The sequence below is a fragment of the Manduca sexta genome, chromosome 17 (genome assembly GCF_014839805.1).
Source record: "Manduca sexta isolate Smith_Timp_Sample1 chromosome 17, JHU_Msex_v1.0, whole genome shotgun sequence".
Classification (NCBI taxonomy): Eukaryota; Metazoa; Arthropoda; class Insecta; order Lepidoptera; family Sphingidae; genus Manduca; species Manduca sexta.
Genome location: NC_051131.1, coordinates 219,810 through 231,962, shown reverse-complemented (window position 1 = coordinate 231,962; position 12,153 = coordinate 219,810). Strand labels below are relative to the sequence as shown.

At 32.9% G+C, this 12,153-nt stretch overlaps 1 protein-coding gene and 1 long non-coding RNA gene across 3 annotated transcripts in view; both read right to left on the bottom strand.

Moving 5' to 3' along the window:
* LOC115443087 (SEC14-like protein 2) overlaps positions 1 to 12,153 on the bottom strand; it is a 45,351-nt gene that overhangs the window by 29,461 nt on the left and 3,737 nt on the right. The window lies entirely within an intron of this gene.
* LOC119189597 lies at positions 4,597 to 7,670 on the bottom strand. 2 transcript variants are annotated; one of them, XR_005112505.1, is made up of 3 exons: positions 7,238 to 7,670; positions 5,976 to 6,071; positions 4,597 to 5,805 (listed from the first exon to the last, which is right to left on the bottom strand). It is a non-coding gene; the product is annotated as an uncharacterized LOC119189597 (long non-coding RNA). The 2 variants fall into 2 exon arrangements; XR_005112504.1 differs by having other exon boundaries at positions 4,597 to 6,071.

The window sequence follows — 12,153 nt, the reverse complement described above, 5'->3', positions numbered from 1 at the left end:
TGGTGTTGCCAGCCTTTCAATGATTTCGCGACCTTCGCGACACTCCCGCCCGAAAGGAAAGAGATATTGATTTGACAACTCCTTCGTCCGTTCTTATCTTTTCAGCGCCTAAACTTTCGCTATACGTATTGTTATTTTATCTAGTTTTTCATATAAATTATTTCTAATTTCATTTATTACTGTGCTATCACATCTGATCGACTCTGCATTGTCAATAGGTAATTCAATCTCGTTAATCGGTTCCATTAACTATCAGATCCTCTAATAAGAGAAACTATTTTGCCAACACTCTAATCTTCACGGTTTTTATTTTCTTTGATCTGTACAATCTGATCTACTTTAGGTAACTCCTTCGATAATATTCTGGGATCCTTGTGAGAATTCTAATATTGTTCCCTCAGGCTCGGAAGATATTGGTTTTCAAACCTTTTTAACTCCTCTAGAACTATTCTAACTTTTCTCCAGCTCTTTACTAGGTCTACCTTTGTAGCTGCACCTTCTAGTAGTAATTTTTCCTGCGAATCTACTAAGGTGATACATCTACCAGCTGTAAGGAAGTCGGCTGGTGTGAGAACATGTTCCATTTTAGTGTCTACAGTCATTAATGGTCTCGTATTTAATATTGCCTCAATTTCTTTCATTACTGTCATCAACTGGGTATCCTTCAGTAAGTGTTTCTGAAACGTCCTCTTCATGCAGTGCTTAACCAAGCCTATTAATCTTTCATAGAAACCGCCAAACCGTGGAGCCAGTTCTGGTATAAATCTCCATTGGATTTGATTCTGGATGCAATACGGTTTTGATACTATTTATGATATAAGTTTGAAATATAACGCATTATCTGAAGTTATGATTGTCGGTACCCCTCTAGTCGATATCATTCTTCTAAGAGCAAGTAAGCCTTCTTCTGCTGTCAAATCGTGTACTATTTCTAAATGTATGGCTCTAATAGCTAGACATCCCTTTCTTACTTGGGCTGTTTGGTGTCTAGAGGCTAACTATTTACCTAAAATTTATTTCATGAGACCCTCCCCGCCAAACAAGAATTTATAATCGTTACTATTATTAACCAATCATTCAAATATTTCTTAAAAAAATCTAGTCCTTTGACTATATGTCCAGAAATATTGTCGAGTTATATTATTAAACTTAAGATACTTAACCGCACATTTCATGAGACGTTCATAAATCTTTATGTAATATTTTATCTGGTAGTATTATTGGAATTGCATATTCGCATGGATCATAAATTGAGACTACTACTACTACTAATACCAACTCCATACTAAGTACTAACTCTTTCTTCAAGGTCAATTCTTAAAATTTGGCTCATATAACAACAATGAATTTGAATCTAAGGGCTTTAACAGATTTTTCAAACATTGAAATTAAAGTTCAAAATTAAATTAAATCATTAAACTATCCTACCGCCTATTCTTCCAGACTGTCATTACGAAGATGTGTAATACCTATAGATTCTAAATCCCATAGCAATTCAAGTTTCGCGCTACGCACCGGTAGATCTGGTAAGCTCAATCTAGTAGCAACAGATGATTAAAAATATATTATGACTGCTAACATTTATACAGGTCTTTCATGAATACTCCCGGATGGTATTTATACAAATTAGATTTTATCAATTAAAAATATTGTCTAGCTTTATTTTACCAGATAACAATAATGAATAATAATAACTGTTGCCTTTTATTTATTTTGGACGGAAGAATAAAAACTATATCGTAGTTTGTACACAACTTTACATTTATGCTTGAAATTTCTTTGGGCACAGTGCTCTATTATGGATTCCTTTTTGATTACAGTGCGGGCATTCTACTTCAAAGGAGCAGGCCTTGCCATGGTGTTTGGGTTTCAAACAAATAAAACACAAATCCTTTATAACTGCCTTCCTTTCTTCGATACCTTTCACTTCATGACATTGATCGTTAAAGTGTGCCCCTTGGCAGAAAATGCATCTTTTCTTACAGGATAAAATTTTGATCGCCTGCTATCTTCTGTTCTTTGTTTGAAAGATAAATTTCCTCTCTTTATCATCTGGTTTTTTCTGTGTCCAAATTGTTTATCATTCACATATAATGCTTCAGTAGTATAATGAGTAGAATTCTCTGACATCATAATATCACTGGTATTTTTGCCACATCTTCTTTGGCTGCAATTATGACTTCTAGTTTGTTTCTTATTTCTTCAACTGATTCATTTGACGTCTTCATTTTAAGATCATAGAGTATATCTGCTGGAAACTTTTCCATGATAATGAATCGTAAATGGTTATGGTTTACATTTTCACCCATAGAGCTTAATACACGTAAGTGCCTTTCAATTTCGTTGAGTGTCTTCCTTCCATCTGCACTCGTTTTTGCTGGTTCGATTTTGTATAATGCTGCGTAATGAGCATCAATAATCTGACTTTCTTTACCATATCTTTGCTTGAGTAATGTTACTGCAATTTGATAATTTTTATTAGTAGCATCCAATCCTTCTAGAGTATTCTTAGCTTCGCCTGTGAGGGAACTTTTAAATACAATAACTTATCTACATCAGGTAAGTTTCTCTTATCTATATTTGAACTGAATTGGTCCCAAAATTGATGCCAATCAAGGATGTTGCCTTCAAAAATCGGTAAGGATAGCTTTGGAAGTTTACTGGACAAAACGGCACATGTACTGCTTGTTGAAGCTTCATTTTGTGATATAGCCCCTGACTCAATTTTAACTTCTAGCTCTACTAATGCTTCCTCTCCATGTAGCTGTATGCTAGTGAGTGTAGACACTTCATCTATATCTGGTTCTTGAGAGGTATTAAAGTAAGTATGCAATTCATGACCAAATTTACCCAACATTGCTTTTAGTTTAGCGACGATAATGCAGGCTTTTGTCTTATCATCGTTATTGTAACTAGCACTTTGTGTGAGAGCACAGTCTGTTAATATTTTAATTTCGTCACTTATTAGCAATAAGCGATTCATTAATACTTGGTCCATTTGTGTAAAAGATTTTATCTGAGAACAAATAGTTTCCCTAAATATTGCATAACATTATTTAATGTGTCACAAGGTAGCTTAAGTAAGTAAGATAATTTTTATTATTTATTTTTTATGTATAAGCCCTTTTAGACAGACATCACAATAAGTATTGTCATTTTAAGTATGTACAACAAGAATACTTAGCACTATTATAATTATTTTATTCATTTATTTTTAATTATGTATATAATTTATATTAACATGCTTATCCCATGAAATGTACTAGACATACAAAAGGTTATATATTTTATTTTTACGTTATGTATTATTCTGAATTCAAAGTAAATGTTAAGGTATGATCATTAACTTAATATATTTTTTTTTAAAGCTATGTTTTTAATTAACATATTATTCTCATACAAATGTCAATTCAACAACAAAAGAATTAAATCTTAAAAATTAATAATATACTTACAATTATTAAAACATTTACCATGTCTTTGAATCAATTTTATTTTACTCATAAGTACCTTTGATTACTATTGAATTACCTTATAAATGTAGACAAATTTACTAAACAATATTTCACATATTGCAGAGTATTAGGGAATTAAATATCTTATGTGCAATTTAGGAAAATTTATTAAACAATATTTCATATAGTGCAGAGTATTAGGTAAGTAAATATCACCAAAATGGACATAAGTTTTAATTTACAAACAGATGCCTACAAATGATACTTTGAGGTCACAGAAATTAATATTTATTAACCCTACTTGTATCTACACCATCAGTTCACCAAAACGCCTTAGGCAGATACCTGTATAGTTTATAGTATATGGTTGGTTTTAACTTAGGAAACATAATATTTACTAGTGTATACCTAAATACAGAAAATAATAGTTATGAGCAAATAGGTAGTTTTCCTGGATAAGCAAAAAGATAAATGATTTTTGATGAATATAGCAAAATTTAATGAGGTGCTTAGGTGCAAGTACCAACCCAATAGCAATAACCAAACCCAAGATGCCAAACAAAAAACATGCGATACCTAGAATATATGTGTATCACATAATATAGCTTTGTTGTTAATCCAATGCATATAACGTATGTGCAATATAGAATTCAAGCAGTTCACGCATAACACCAATTTTAGCCTAATTTAAAACTCGAAGTAGCTTTGTTATGTTGTAGCAGTTGGAACCAAACATAATGAAAATACCTTACTTACTTGTAAATACCCAAAAGTTTCTATGGATCCTGTTCACATATACCATCACGCAGGCACTACAATAATTATTATTGCAAACTTTTCGATTTACTAGGCACATCGAAACACAAACCGCACAAAATGGCCGCTTCAAGCGAGCTGCGTAAGCGCGCGGTTTTAGAGATGTGGCACTAGTTTGTAAATAAATAAAATCGAAAATCGATAATCGTATAAAGATCGAATTGTTTTTCGTGAATATGAAAAAAAATATAATTACTTTATCTCTCATCTAAGGATACTTTCCCTTTACACAAAACATTACTTATGAATGTTGTCCAAACAGTTAATGTAAATTTTCAACCTTTCTATTTTATATCATGACTATATAACAATAAATGCCACCCCATTTTTTTTATATATTTGTAGAACAAAGAAACTTTACGGTTACGCTTGCGTTAAAATATGAAAATATTGCTCCAGATAGTACCGGAAAATATTGTTCTAGAAAGGAATGCGTAAATATAAGCTAACAAACCGTTAGAATTATTACACAACAGTCATATAAGGAAATAAAAAGAGAAAATTTAATTTTGGTATAAAATTATAATATATGAGGTTTTCATTCCTGTTCTTATTAAGTCATACCTAAGATATTTTAATAGATTTCTTCACTTGAATCAAGTATTACGACATTGTTGCATTCATAATTTACAGATATTTTTTTTTTTAAACAAATACTATTTTATCTGTCCGATCTACATATTTCAAAATTTAATGCGATCGTCAAAACTTTTCAATTATAACATAGTCTAAATTCGGTCATAAATGCAAAACGCCCACAAGCACATCCCTAGTGCGCATTTTGATCGAGCATTTCCGGTCAATAGAATGTTTTCTGAACCATTACAATTTACAATTTTGGTAAAAGTTATGTGGTTCATGGTTATCACCCTACCTGTAACCTAAAATTCAAACGGATAAATTATACTAGTATTATTCTCTAATAATCTTTCGAAGTAAAGTATTTACATATTGAATCTAAAACGCGACGCTTAAGCGAAAAAATACTTAGTACCTAACTAAATTGACAAATTCAATTATAATTTTACCTACCTAAAATTCCTAACTTCATGAAATTTAACATACATAATGTAACATTGAATATTATTTATCTGGACTTTTATAATTTCCATTGTTATTCATCATGCGCGCCATATGTAGACGCGTATTATTATTAATGGTGAATTTGACACACAACACATACATGACGCTAGGAAGTCTCGATGTTTTAAAGTAAATTCTTACTTTCCTTTTGTAGACAACGTAGAAGTAATTACAGTTCTTTCAAGTAACACCACATTGTATAAGAGTTTTATAGGTTTCGAGTGAGCGAGGGTTTTCCTGGATGATAATAAACAAATACCAAAACAATTTTTTTTTTCTTTTAGCAATGATTTGTTTTGTTTAGGTATATGTCAACGATGCCATTCATTATCCTTCCGACAATAATTTTATTTTTTATTATGGGATCATATCCCAGCATCTCCACCATGTTTTCGCCCGTTTGGGGGTTTAGTGGCGAAAAGGTAAAATATCACGTGCGATGATGTCGCACCTAATAAAATATAAAAATAGGTATGTTCAATGTGTGTAAGTGTAGGTTATCTCTTGATATGAGAACAAAATCAAATATGTCTAAATCTGCTTCGCATTTATGAGTAAGGGTTTTTTAATAAGTTGATCATATGTCGGAAGGAAACGAAAAATAACAGCATCATGACATACCTTGTAATGTTCTGTGTTATACGGACTGTGGTTTTCCAAGACAACATTCCTAGATGGCGGCAAATTCCTTATCGTGTCACATCAGAGAGACCGCTCCTGTTAATTATAAATGAGTCTATGACATTGCTGTCGCAATGCCAGTGAGTAGGCTACCAGGACTTATTGAACTGATACTGGATGGTTATCTTGTCAAGATTAGAATAGTAATTTAGTACAAGTTCAGTCTCGTAAATATAAGTTAGAGCCAAAGCTTTATATTAGTCCTAAGGGTGCCAAAAATAGTAAACAGGTAACGCGACGTTCCAGGTTCTGATTTGGTACATTAAGTAAGTGCATAAACTAAGCCGCAATTGTTATAGCGCCTTTTCGGCATCATCTCAGAGTTAGATTACTAATGTGAAAGCACAATTAAATCGGATCCTCCCCCACTCTACGAGGGAAGTACCGGGCGATTGCTGGTCGCCTCCCGCCGGATGACTCACGGATCACCGCTTTGTGGCTATAAATTCCCCACCATAAGGGATCGCTCAGAGCATCAGACTCCATTAGGTAAGTGGAATCGATCGGAGTACCGATTCCGGTAAGGTGGGATCGATCGGAGTACCGATCCCGGTAAGTGGAATCGATCGGAGTACCGATTCCGGTAAGGTGGGATCGATCGGAGTACCGATCCCGGTAAGTGGAATCGATCGGAGTACCGATTCCGGTAAGTTGGGATAAGGATGTAGGTAAGTAAGGAATAAGGATGTAGGTAGGTAAGGAATAAGGATGTAGGTAAGTGGAATCGCTCAGAGCATCAGAACCCAGAGGGCGTGGTTGTAAGTTCCTCTCCACGCGGAATCTCTCCAGACGAGAACATACGGCGAGATATTCATTTAGGTAAGCTACAAGTTATACGGACATACTATCACTCTGGAACGACACGACGTCTCAAATGTAAATGTAAGTATAAACACCCTTCAAATTAGTCATATGTAATTTCTCAGTTTGGAGACATTAACACGCTTACAGCGGGTAGATGTCTAGTTTACACGGTAAATTCTGTATACAGGTAAATTAAGCTAAGTAAATGATCATTCACTGTATGACAAACAAGTTGAGTGTTATAAGTTATATGTGCCGCATTCAGTGTTGCATAAATCAAAGTGAAATGAATGTAATGTGAATAAAAGGAAAACTTAAACCGACTCACGTGTGTGAATTGCAAGTAAAACATAAACTCACTCACTTATAAATCTAAAGTGAAACAAAAGCCAACTCACATGTGCGAATAGAAAAGTAACACAAAACCCACTCACATTTATATGTTTAGATCTTTAGTTAAACACAACTTCAAAAGTTCTACTTAAATGGCGCGCATTTGTACTTTCGGCCATATTGTAACTTTATAGTCAGGGAATGTTGGTACTACAGTAAACCACTCACTCACTCATGCAAGATATATTCTGTACGCGGTACTCTCAACAGAAAAGTGTGCAAAACTCACTTAATACACATAGACGATATAGTATTCTATCTATGGACAATATTCATAATATAATATACTTATATTTGGTGAAAGATACTCACAATATCTGCGTAAATATAGGAACATACTCACAATATCTATGTATACATCAGCAAATACTCACTTTGGTGTTGCCAGCCTTTCAATGATTTCGCGACCTTTCGCGACAACATGTGTATGAAAGTGTTTAGTAAGCAATGTTTGCGCAAACAAATATTGAGATTGCGTTTAGGTAGCGGCGCCATGACCTTGAGTGTTGTAACGCGCGTTGAACGGTAACTGTTATTTTGTTTAGGTAAATCTAAAATTTCTAGTGATTGCCCAGTATTGCTGACCAGATACTATCGAGAGCTAAAGTTATGATTTCCGATTTATTATTAAATATAACATAGGTTCATCTTTTAAATGAAATTAGACTAAAATATAGGTTCTTACTCTAGGTATTTGATGGTTTTTAATTACAAAACAAATGTTGAATTTTAGATAATATTTGAGACTCTGTGACGTCATAGTTTGCTATTATTTACTATTATTTGACAACTACTTTAAATTACAAAACTTTATAACTTATTTATTGCGTGGATTTTGAATATTATTTTCAGTTATTTTACATAAATATTTCCAAAAAATACTTATCATCTACCCTCTTAAGTTCTGCTAATCGTTTAAAGATGTGTTATTAAAAATATACAGGATAGTACAATCTACTGTAGATTGCATAATCATACTCAAATGACAAAGTTCGTGATAGCATGGCTCCTTCCGTCCGATATCACAATGGATATTATTATAAATGCATTTGTCCATTGCATGGACAATTTTGTAGGCCATGCACGACGCAACTTGGATTATATTTTGCCAACGTGTAGTCTGTATCCATATGTTATTGAACAAATATAATATTATTATCATGAATATGAAAAGCATGCAAATAATTTTGCAGGCGTTCGGTAAGTACATTATTTCAAAATGTTCGGACTGCAATGGGTACTTTTTAAATTTAATAACGTATTAAAACATAACATCCAATAATCTTTTCATATAGATCAAATGTCTTTTGTTTTTGGCAATAATCTAACATCTGCAATATTTGTGTTGAGCGTTTACTTAAACAAACTTTCCTAAAGAGTTTTAAAGTACTCTATGCGTCATTAGCTCTCCTTTGTTCCACCGAGTCAGACAGACTGAAAACCCAGACTTAGGTGACCCTCCTAACAAAACGGCGCGCTAACTGTATTTTTAGAAGCTGTCTACTAGATTATTTTGAAATATATAGAAAAAAAAAATCTATATGTTATCTTGACACTGGTAGTATAATTTTTTTATAATGTGGATGTTGTGTCTTCAATTTTAAAATAAAAATGATACAAAAATGTTAAATCCGTGCATTTCCCGCTAAAAACATCATTTTAATTCGCAAACAACACCTTTAAACAGACAATTTGATAAAGAATATTTTAGTAGTTTTAAAATAGAAAAAAGAATCTAATTTTTTTGTTAAGTAATTATTCCTAAACCTTTGCATATTCCCGCCACAATTCGTGCACCAAAATCACCGTCTGCTCGGGGGAGGGTCTTAATTACACTTTCAACTTATTTAGAAATGTCATGTATGTGTGTTATTTATGGTTTATTTTCCAATTTATTGAAACGTCATAGCGTTAAGCTCTACATATGTGCCTAATAAATAATTCTTGTCCAGAATAGGATGATCACGTTTTGTTCGTCAAACCTTATTAGCTCCACACTATAAGGACTTCCTATACTATGACATCACTACACTATGTTATAAGTTAAGAGTTAGTAGACATTAGGTAACTGAGCCACTGATTATTTTTGTTCCGCGTTTTAAAATTGCTAAGCAGCTTAACATTTTTTATTTACGAATAAATATTAATTTACGAAAGTTTTCAAACACATTAGTATAATTTAAGTACTTGGTTTTGCATATAATAATGAATTAGAAAATCAACAGCCGTGAATAGAATGAAGTTTAAATTTTCATTAATTTTTGGTATCTAGAGCTGCATAATAATTACTTATAGTCAACTTAATTTCTACGTCACTTCTAACAAAACAAAAACATCCTCATAAGTAGGCAGGTTTCGTTCTCGATTTCGCCTGCCTCTGTTAATGTCAATTTTGTTCATCGAAGCAGTATTTCTAAAGATTACCGCAAACAATAAACAATCTCTACGTTTGTATGTTTCTAATGTAACTATTGTCATTACTAGGAAAAATTACGTTCGCTTAAAATCGGAATGGCATGTGTGACGCAAATTAAATGCAACCTGCTCTGTTATTTCGTTGGCTCACTATTATTAAGTTCTATGTATTTTTTTTTGCACAAATTGAATTCTATATATCTCGCGATTCTATGTCTTTTTAAGTAAAATATTTAATAATCCCAAAAGATAAATAAAAAAGAAAGCGTGTTTTCAAATTTTTACCAACATAAAAATTAATTATCATAAGTAGGTCCTTGTAATCGTAAACCAGCAATTTGTAGAATAGAATTAAATAACATTAGTTAGTACATGGACTTAATAATTGTCGTTGCTTATGTAATGATTATAAGCTGAGAACATGTAGACATATTTAAATATAACAGTTTGAACTTTTATTTGTTGTCTCAAATCTCATATAATCTTATATAATGTCTCAAACCAAATATCTACATATAAAAGGTTACAGTTCCCGAAAAAAGTTTTCTAAGTTACAACTTTTTTCTTTGCTCAAAATGCTATCATTTAAGAGCTTATGAAAGACCATAAAATAATTTATAAAGGTTACATAAGATCAACGGTGCCTTAGATCGTAAATATAATTTACATCATAATCATGATTGCTTTATGAGCGGCAAATCTAACACCATAACTTTTAATTTAAACGTAGGTACATTTACAGTAAAATAATTGCATGCATGCTACATTAGTGTAAGATATATTACCAACACTTTTTAGCTATGTACATTGTACAGCCGTAGTAAAGACAATTTTACGAATAGTACGACTAGAATTTTAACTATTTTCTGTAAAACAAAATATTTCGACAAATTGTGGTACGATTACGATATATTTTTCAATAAAGATAACCCCTGAGACGTATTTAGTTGATAGCTCCGTCTTAATATATCTGAGCTATATACTTACTATATAGACTGTAGACCAAGAATCGCTCGTTATTTACATACTTAGTCTGGCCATAAATACTGTTACACTTAATTATAAAAAAATATTACATTTGAATTTCGAATCTGTCATTTTTATACGATTGTTCATTGTGTTTTCTCATTTTGGCGCCAATACATTGTAAAATATTTTGCGATATTAAAATGGTGTGGGGTGATAAAGAGAACCGAATCGCTGTGATAGCATTACACAAAGTAGGTATGGAGCCAAATGCAATTTTTAAAACTCTCCATACACTTGGTATTAGTAAAATGTTTGTGTACCGGGCTATTAATAGGTACAATGAGACCTCCTCTGTTTGTGACAGAAAAGATCTGGCCGTCCACGTAGTGTTCGTACGAAAAAGGTGGTCAAAGCAGTAAGGGAAAGAATTCGAAGAAATCCTGTCCGAAAGCAAAAGATTTTATCTCGGGAAATGAAGATAGCACCTAGAACCATGTCGCGTATTTTAAAAGATGACTTAGGACTTGCAGCCTATAAGAGACGCACTGGCCATTTCTTAACTGATAATTTAAAGAAGAATAGGGTGGTAAAATCGAAACAACTACTGAAGCGGTACGCAAAGGGAGGTCACAGAAAAATTTTGTTTACGGATGAGAAAATTTTTACAATTGAGCAACATTTTAACAAACAAAATGACCGTATTTATGCTCAAAGCTCTAAGGAAGCTTCCCAATTAGTCGACAGAGTGCAACGTGGACATTATCCGACTTCAGTGATGGTTTGGTGGGGTGTTAGCTATGAAGGAGTGACTGAGCCATATTTTTGTGAAAAAGGTATCAAAACATCGGCACAAGTGTATCAAGATACCATTCTTGAGAAGGTAGTTAAGCCCCTTAACATCACCATGTTCAATAACCAAGTATGGTCCTTCCAGCAAGACTCGGCGCCGGGTCATAAAGCTCGGTCCACGCAGTCTTGGTTGGAATCGAACGTTTCGGACTTCATCAGAGCTGAAGACTGGCCGTCGTCTAGTCCCGATCTTAATCCGCTGGATTATGATTTGTGGTCAGTTTTAGAGAGTACAGCTTGCTCTAAACGCCATGATAATTTGAGTCCCTAAAACAATCTATACGATTGGCAGTGAAGAATTTTCCCATGGAAAGAGTGCGTGCTTCTATTGATAACTGGCCTCATCGTTTAAAGGACTGTATTGCAGCCAATGGAGACCACTTCGAATAAGCTTTTTATATTTTTAATTGTTTTATATTTATGTATTAAACTGACACACTGTAAAAGTAATAAATGTTATTTGCAGTTAACAATTTTCTTTTTTCTTTATTACAATATTTATGGCAAGACTAGGTATATCTCTGGCTCAGTATTACAACGTACTGTTTAAATTTTTATTGATGTTGGAAAAAAAATATTTAAGATTATCATGTTGGTAGAAGTTAGGAACGACAATATTTCATGTTTGCACCTTTATTTATCTTTCGAGATTATTGATTTTTTTACTGATAAAGACACATAATAATGC